Genomic DNA, 8,149 nt, shown 5'->3' on the forward strand with positions numbered 1-8,149 from the left:
TTTCAGAAAAAATGAAACAAGATCCATACCTCACACCATACACAAAAACTAACTCCAGATGGATCAAAGACTTAAATGTGAAACCTATAACTATAAAGTTCCTTAAGGGAAAAATAGGGGCAAATTTAGGGGCTCTAATTTATGGCATAAATAGAATGTCAAGCATAGCCTAAAATGCATAAACAGTAGAAGAGAAACTAGATGAATGGGATCTTCTAAAAATTAAATTTTTATGAGCTTCAAAGGACTTTTTCAAAAGACTAAAAGGAGAACCTACAGATTAGAAAACAGTATCTGGCAACAACATATCTGACAAGGGACTTATCTCTAAAATTTACAGAAAACTCCAATACCTCAACAACAAAAAGACAAACAATCCAATTTAAAAATGGGCCGGAGAAATGAATAGACACTTCACTGAAGAGGATATTCAGATGGCCAACAAACACATGAAGAGATGTTCATAATCATTAGCCATTGCTATCACTGTTAGTGCCGTTGAGTTGTCTCTGACTCATAATGACCCTATGCAAAGCAGAATGAAACACTGCCCAGTCCTGTACCAGCCTCACAATCCTTGCTCTACCTGAGCCCACTGTTGCAGCCACTGTATCCATCCATCTCACTGTGGACCTTCCCCCCCTTCTTCAGTGACCCTCCACTTTACCAAGCATGATATACTTCTCCAGGGAATGATTCCTCCTGGCAACATGATCTAAGTACATGAGACAAAGTCTGGCCATTCTTGCTTCCAAGGAGCATTCTGGCTGCACTTCTTTCAGGACAGATTTGTTAGTCCTTTTAGCAGACCATGGTACTCTTAGCATTCTTCTCCAATACCACAACTCAAAAGCATCAACTCTTCTTCACTCTTCCTTATACACTGTCCAGTTCTCACATGCATAAGAGATTACTGAAAATACCATGGCTTGGGTTAGGCACACCTTAGTCTTCAAGGAGACAACTTTGCTCTTCAGTGCTTCAAAGAAGTCTTCTGCAACAGATCTGCCCAGTGCAATATGTCACCTGATGTCTTCACTGCTTCTTCCACTGGTGTTGATTATAGAACCAAGTAATATGAAGTCCTCAACAATTTCAATCTTTCCTCCATTTATCGTGAACCTGTTTATTGGACCAGTTGTGAGGATTTTTGTTTTCTTTATACTGAGGGTATAATCCATACTGCAGACTGTAGTCTTTAATCTTCAACAATAAATGCTTCAAATCATCCTCACTTTCAGCAAGCAAAGTTATGTCATCTGTATATGGTAGGTTGTAAATGAGTCTTCCTCCAATCCTGATGCCATGTTCTTCTTCATGATATTCACCTTCTCAGATTATTTGCTCAGCATACAAACTGAATAAGTAAGGTGAAAGGATACAACCTTGATGCACTCCCGTCTTGATTTTGAACCATGCAATATCCCCTTGTTCTGTCTGAATGGCAACCTCCGGATCTATGCACACATTCCTCATGAGTGCATCAAGTGTTCTGGAATCCCCATTCTTCTCAATGTTATCCATAATTTGTTATCATCCACACAACTGAATGCTTTTGCACAGTCAATAAACCAAAAATCAAACTCCCTGCTGTTGAGTTGGATCCAACCCATAGTGACCCCTCCTTGGGTTTCTGAGGCAGTAACACTACAAAAGTAGATTGCCCAACCTTCCTTCCAAGGAGTGCCTGGTGGGTTTGAACCGCTAGCCTTCTGGTTAGCAGTCAAATGCCTTAGGTACTATGCCACCATAAGTAAACATCTTTCTGGTATTCTGTGCTTTCAGCTAAGATCCATCTGATATCAGCAATGATATCCTTCATTCCACATCCTCTTCTGAATCCAACCTGCCTTTCTAGGAGCTCTCTATCAATATACTGCTGCAACTGTTTTTGAATGATCTTCAGTAAGATTTTACTTGCATGCAATATTAATGATACTGTTCAATAATTTCCACAGTCTGTGGGATTACTTTTCTTTGGAATGGGTACAAATATGGATCTCTTCAAGTCAGCTGGCCAGGTAGCTGTCTTCCAAATATCTTAGCATAACCGAGTGAGTGCCTCTAGTGTTTGTTGAAACATCTCAATGAGCATTCCATTAATTCCTGGAGCCTTGTTCTTTGCCAATTCCTTCAGTGTAGCTTCAACCTCTTCCTTCAATACCATTGGTTCTTCATCATATGCCACTGCCTGAAATGGATGAACATCAATCAATTCTTTTCAGTACAGTGACTCTGTATTCCTTCCATGTTCTTTTGGTGCTTCCTGCATCATTCAATATTTTGCCCATGGAATCTTTCAATATTGCAATCAAGACTTAAATTTTTTCCTCAGTTCTTTCAGCCTGAGAAACACCAAGCAATTCCCTTTTGGTTTTCTAACTCGGGGTCTTTGCACATTTCATTATAGTAATTGGCTTTGTCTTCTGCAGCTGCTCTTTGAAATCTTCTGTTCAGCTCTTTTATTTTGGCATGTCTCCCATTTGCTTTAGCTACTCTCTGCTCAAGGGCAAGTTTCAGAATCTCTTCTGTCGTCCATTTTGGTCTATTCTTCCTTTCCTGTCTTTTTAATGACCTCTTGCTTTCTTTATGGGTGATGCTCTTGATGTCATCCCACAATTCCTCTACTTTTAGGTCACTGGTGTTCAATGCATCAAATCTATTCTTTAAATGGTATCTAAATTCAGGAGGGATATTATCAAGGTCATATTTTGGCTCTTGTGGACTTATTTTAATTGTCTTCAACTTCAACTTGAACGTGCATATGAGCAGTTGAAGGTCTGTTCTACAATCAGCTCCTGGCCTGGTTTTGGCCCAAGATGCTGAACTTCTTCATCACCTCCTGCCACAGATGTAGTCAATCTGATATTTGTGTATTCCATCTAGTGAAGTCCACCTGTATAGCCATCACTTATGTTGTTGAAAAAAGTTATTTGCAATGAATAAGTCATTGGTCTTGCAGAATTCTATCATGTGATCTCCAGTGTTATTTCTATCACCAGGGCCATATTTTCCAACTGCCAGTAACTCTTCTTTGTTTCTAACTTCTGCATTCCAGTCACAAGTGATAATCAACACATCTAGATTGCATGTTTAGTCAATTTCAGACAGGAGAAGTTGATAGAAGTCTTCAATTTCCTCATATTTGGCTTTGGTGGTTAGTGCATAGATTTGAATAATAGTAGTAGTGATACTTGGAGCTGTGTGTCAACTTGGCTGGACCACAGTTCTGTGTGGTTTAAGCAGTTGTGATGTGGTTATTCCCATGATGGGATCAGATGAATATGTTTTGAGCAGCCAATCCATTGAAAGGGAGTTTCCCTAGGGGTGTGGCCTGCTTCCAGTATATTTATGGACATCCTGGGAAAAGAGACATTCTTCTGTGGATCAGGATTCTGTTGTTCATGAGCAAACAATCCACCATTCTGCCTGGAGATCTTGGATTCATCATTCGTTGGAGTCAACAGTCAGTACACTGCCCGCCAACCTTGAGCTCTTCAGCCCCTGGAGCTGTGAGAGTTGGGAAAAGCCTCCAGCTTGACATTTGATCCAAGAACTTTGGACTTGCCAGCTTCCATAAGTGTGTGAGTCATTTTCCTAAGATAAATTTCTCTTTCTCTATATATATAAGATTTACTGGTTTTGTTTCTCTAGAGAACCCAGTCTAACACATAATATTAACTGGTCTTCATTGGAGGTGTATAGATATTATCCTGTAACTGACAGTTATATTATCCTATAACTTCAGGACAGATCTCGAAATGCTCTTTGTGATGATGAATGCTACACCATTCCTCTTCAATTTGTCATTCCTGGCATAGTAGATCATATGGTTGTCTGATTCAAAATGGCCCAAACCAGTCCATTCCATTTCAGCTCACTAATGCCTACGATGTCGATCTTTATGTGTTCTATTTCATTGCTGACAACTTCCAATTTTCCTAGATTCATACTTCATACATTCCATGTTCCAATTATTAAGGATGCTTGCATCTGTTTCTACTCATTTGGAGTCGTGCCACATCAGTCAATGGAGGTCCCAAAAGCTTTACTGTATCATTAAGGTCATCTCTACTCTGAGGAGTCAGTTCTTCCCCAGTCAAATTTTGAGTGCCTTCCGACTCAACTTCTGGCACTGTATCAGACAGTGTTTCAGGGCTATTCATAAAGTTTTCCAGTAATATATGAAACAATGTTTCACTGCTATTCATAAGGTTTTCACTGGCCAATTTTCTGAAAAGTGGATTGCCACTTCCTTCTTCCAAGTCTGTCTTAGCCTGGAAGCTCTGCTGAAACTGTCCACCATTTTGCAACACTGGTGTTATAGCCTCTAGCCACACAGCAACGTGTAAGCCACCACAGGATGACAAACTGACAAACAAGTTCGTCTCCCTTAGTTGTTCCTAACCCCTCTGCACCTGCCTACCTTGGGCCCTGGCCTTAAAATAGAGCTGGCCCCAAGCAAAAAGCAGCCCTCGAGTCCCTCACCAGCCTATCTCAGGCCCCTGCCTTTAAAAAGAGCCAACCCCAAGCCAAAAGCAGCCCCCAAGCCCCTGGCCCTCCTACCTTGGACCCCAGTCTTAAAACAGAACCGCCCCCAAGCAAAAAGCAACCCCTGAGACACCAGACTAAATTGGGACAATAAAATACATAAAAATCTTGTTCCACAACCTACATTGGTGAGTAGTGACTGGGGTCTTAAAAGCTTTCAAGCTGCCATCTAAGATGCAGCTAATGGTCTCTTATCATTGGAAGTGAAGAAGACTGCAAAATACCAGGGCATTTTGAAACAATCAGCCCTAGAACATGATAGACCTTGAGACCAGAAGAACTAGATGGTGCCCAGCTACCAATGCCAACCACTAGGGAAAGGATCAAAACTGGAGATCCTGGATAGAGTGGGAGAAAAAAAAACATGGAACAAAATCCAAAACCACAACAGTGACCAGAATCACTGGTCGGATGGACTCTGGTGAGACTCCCAATTCTATGGCCTTGGTATATAGTTCGGGCCTTGAATAAAACTCACTCCTAGGGGCTGGGCTTTAGCCCAATAGTAAATAAGACGTACATGAAGACCACTCAACCCAGGGTGACGCACCCACATACTCTATGGAGATGCATCCCTTGGAGCAATCAACCCAGGGCACCAGAGGGGCAACATTCACATGGAGGAAATGCAGGACACACAGGAGTGCATAACCACAAGGGGCAAGGGGGGGAGCAGTTACTGGGAAGGAAGGGGAGGAGAGTGTTTTAGGTTGGGAATGTTAATTGGGGAGTGAAACCAAATGTACACAAAATGTTGAATGTAAAACAAACTCTGCTCTATAAACTTACACCTAAAGCACAATAAAAAAAAAAAAATTAAAACAAAAACAAAAGAGCAGTCCCTGAGTCCTAAGCCCACCTCCCCAGGATCCTGGCCTTAATACAGAGCCACCCCAAAGCGAAAAGAAGCCCTGAGTCCCATACCCACCTACCTCGGGCCCCAGCCTTAAACTAGAGCCACCCTCAAGTGAAAAGCAGCCCCTGAGCACTGCATCCACCTACCTCAGGCCCAGCCTTAAAACAGAGCCGCTCCCAAGGGAAAAGCAGTCCCCAAACCCCAGGCCCACCTACCTCAGGCCCAGGCCTTAAAACAGAGCTGCCCCAAAATGAAAAGCCCAATACCCATTGTTGTTGTTATTGTTGTTATGTGCCGTCGAGTTGGCCCCGACTCATAGCGACCCCTCCTTGGGTTTCTGAGGCAGTATCACTACAGAAGTAAGATTGCCCAACCTTCCTTCCGAGGAGTGGCTGGTGGGTTTGAACCACCAGCCTTCTGGTGAGCAGTCAAGTGCTTTAGCCACTATGCTACCAGAGCTCCTCCATTACCCATTAGAGAGATGCAAATCAAAATAACAATGAGATACCATCTTGCTCCAGCACTAACAGGAAATTTCAACGAGTCATAAAATAACAAATGCTGGCAAAGATGTGGAGAGATTGGGACTCTCATACACTGCTGGTGGGGCTGTAAAATGATACAACCACTGTGGAAAGCAGTATGGAGATTCCTTAGAAAGCTGCAATTAGAAATACCATTTGACCCAGAAATCCCATTACTAGGTATATATCCTAAAGAAGTGAGAGCCAGGACAAGAACAGATAAATGCACACCCACATGCATTGCAGCACTATTTACAATAGCAAAAAGATGGAAACAACCTAGGTGCCCATCAACAGAAGAATGGATAACCAAACCATGGGACATACACATAGTGGAATACTATGCAACACTAAAGAATAATGTAGAATCTGCCAAACACCATATAACATGGATGAACTTGGAGGACATTATGCTGAGTGAAGTAAGTCAATCACAGAAGGACAGATATAGTATTAGTTCATTATTGTAAGAAGTCAAGGAAGGGTTTACATATGTAAGGAAATTGTCTTTGTTGCCTACCAGGGGTGGGAGGGGAGGAGAGGGATCACTGCAAAAATTAAAAAATAATAATTAAAAAAAAAAGTGGGATGGACTCCCACACTCAAACCCAAAATTTGGTTTGGATGTCAAGAATGAAATTGCCATATATACCAAGAGGTCATACAAAGGTTTACTACCAACAAAATGAGGTTTTCTGGGGAAGACAAGCTAAGCTTTGCCAAAAATAGCTTGAAAGACTGAGGAAAAGAGACTGGCTTGGAGCTAAGATGGTGAGACCAGGGCACAAGCAGGGGCTTACTTGGTTTGAAGCTTCCGCAGGAGCACAAGAAGGGAACATCCAGGCATTCTTGCCCAGATGTGGACAGAAGGGGAAGAAGGAATAGCTATGCTTGGAAGCTATCCACACACACACACACACAAAAAAAAAAAAAAAAACTGTAACATGTTCTTATAAATTTACGTTCCTGAAGTAAACCTTCTTAGTTGTGCTACATTACCATTTTTCATATTGTTATGCTGTATGGTTTCTGTATTTTTATTAATAACAAAAAGGACATGCAAGTTTCCTTTCCTCTTCTGTCAATTTGTTGAGTTTCAATGTCATGGCTACCTTGGTCTCAGGAAACTAACTAGGGAATGTTCTTTCTTTTTATTCCATTGAAGAGTTTTTATAAGATTGGGACTTTTAACTATATTAAGTGTTCAGTAGCATCTGACAGTGATAGTGTCTGGTCTTTTTGATATCTTCGTGGGAAGTTCTTTAAAATATTTATTTACTATCTTTAATGATTACAGGGGCATTTGGGGGTCTATATGCCCCCTCGGAAACCCAAAGATGGGTCACTATGAGTCGGGACCAACTCGACAGCACATAACAACAACAAAAACATCTCTTCTAGAATAAATTTTCCTATGCCATGAATTTATATACTTCATTTAAATGTTAAAATGTTGTGAAAATTTTCTTAAGATCTTATTATTTCTTTAACTGCATCGATAATAATACTACATTTTCCACATTAACATTGTTTATTTGTGCCTTTTTTTTCTCCTTGACTAATCTTACCAGGGGGGCTCTGGTAGTGTAATACCTAAGGCATCTGACTGCTACAGAAGACTGGAGGTTCAAACCCACCAGCCACTCCTCGGAAGGAAGGCTGGGCAATCTACTTCCCTAGTGATACTGCCTTGGAAACCCAAGGAGGGCTCGCTATGAGTCGGGTCTGACTTGATAGCAGTGACTTTGGTTTGGGTTTGGATGCATACTTCACTTTTTAGCTCAATGTTCTATATTTACATGCATTATTGTAAGTTTGTGAAGAGTGCTGCTCAAATATTCTCTATCGTGATTTTTTTTTCTCTATTGGATCAAATAATTGCCAAAGGTAAAAGTTCAAACACCCCAGTATGACACTGGATTTTAAAATATCAAGTAGATCTGTCAATTTTTGGCTTTATATTAAAGATATATTGTTTTCTACTAAATTAAAACTTTCGTCATTACGTAGTTACTCAAGTAATGTGTTTTCTTCAGTATCTATTTTTCAGATGATACAATTTATTTCAGATTTATTTATTTATTTATTTAGTATTTTCTATATGGGTATTTTTTCATCCTTTGATTTTAATCTTCATGTTGTTGTTGTTAAGTGCCGTCGAGTCGTTTCTGACTCATAGCGACCCCATACACAGCAGAACAAAACACTGCCCGATCCC

Source organism: Orycteropus afer, unplaced genomic scaffold (assembly GCF_000298275.1).
Source record: "Orycteropus afer afer isolate SDZICR_OR568_19922 unplaced genomic scaffold, OryAfe1.0 scaffold00092, whole genome shotgun sequence".
In the NCBI taxonomy this organism is placed as follows: domain Eukaryota; kingdom Metazoa; phylum Chordata; class Mammalia; order Tubulidentata; family Orycteropodidae; genus Orycteropus; species Orycteropus afer.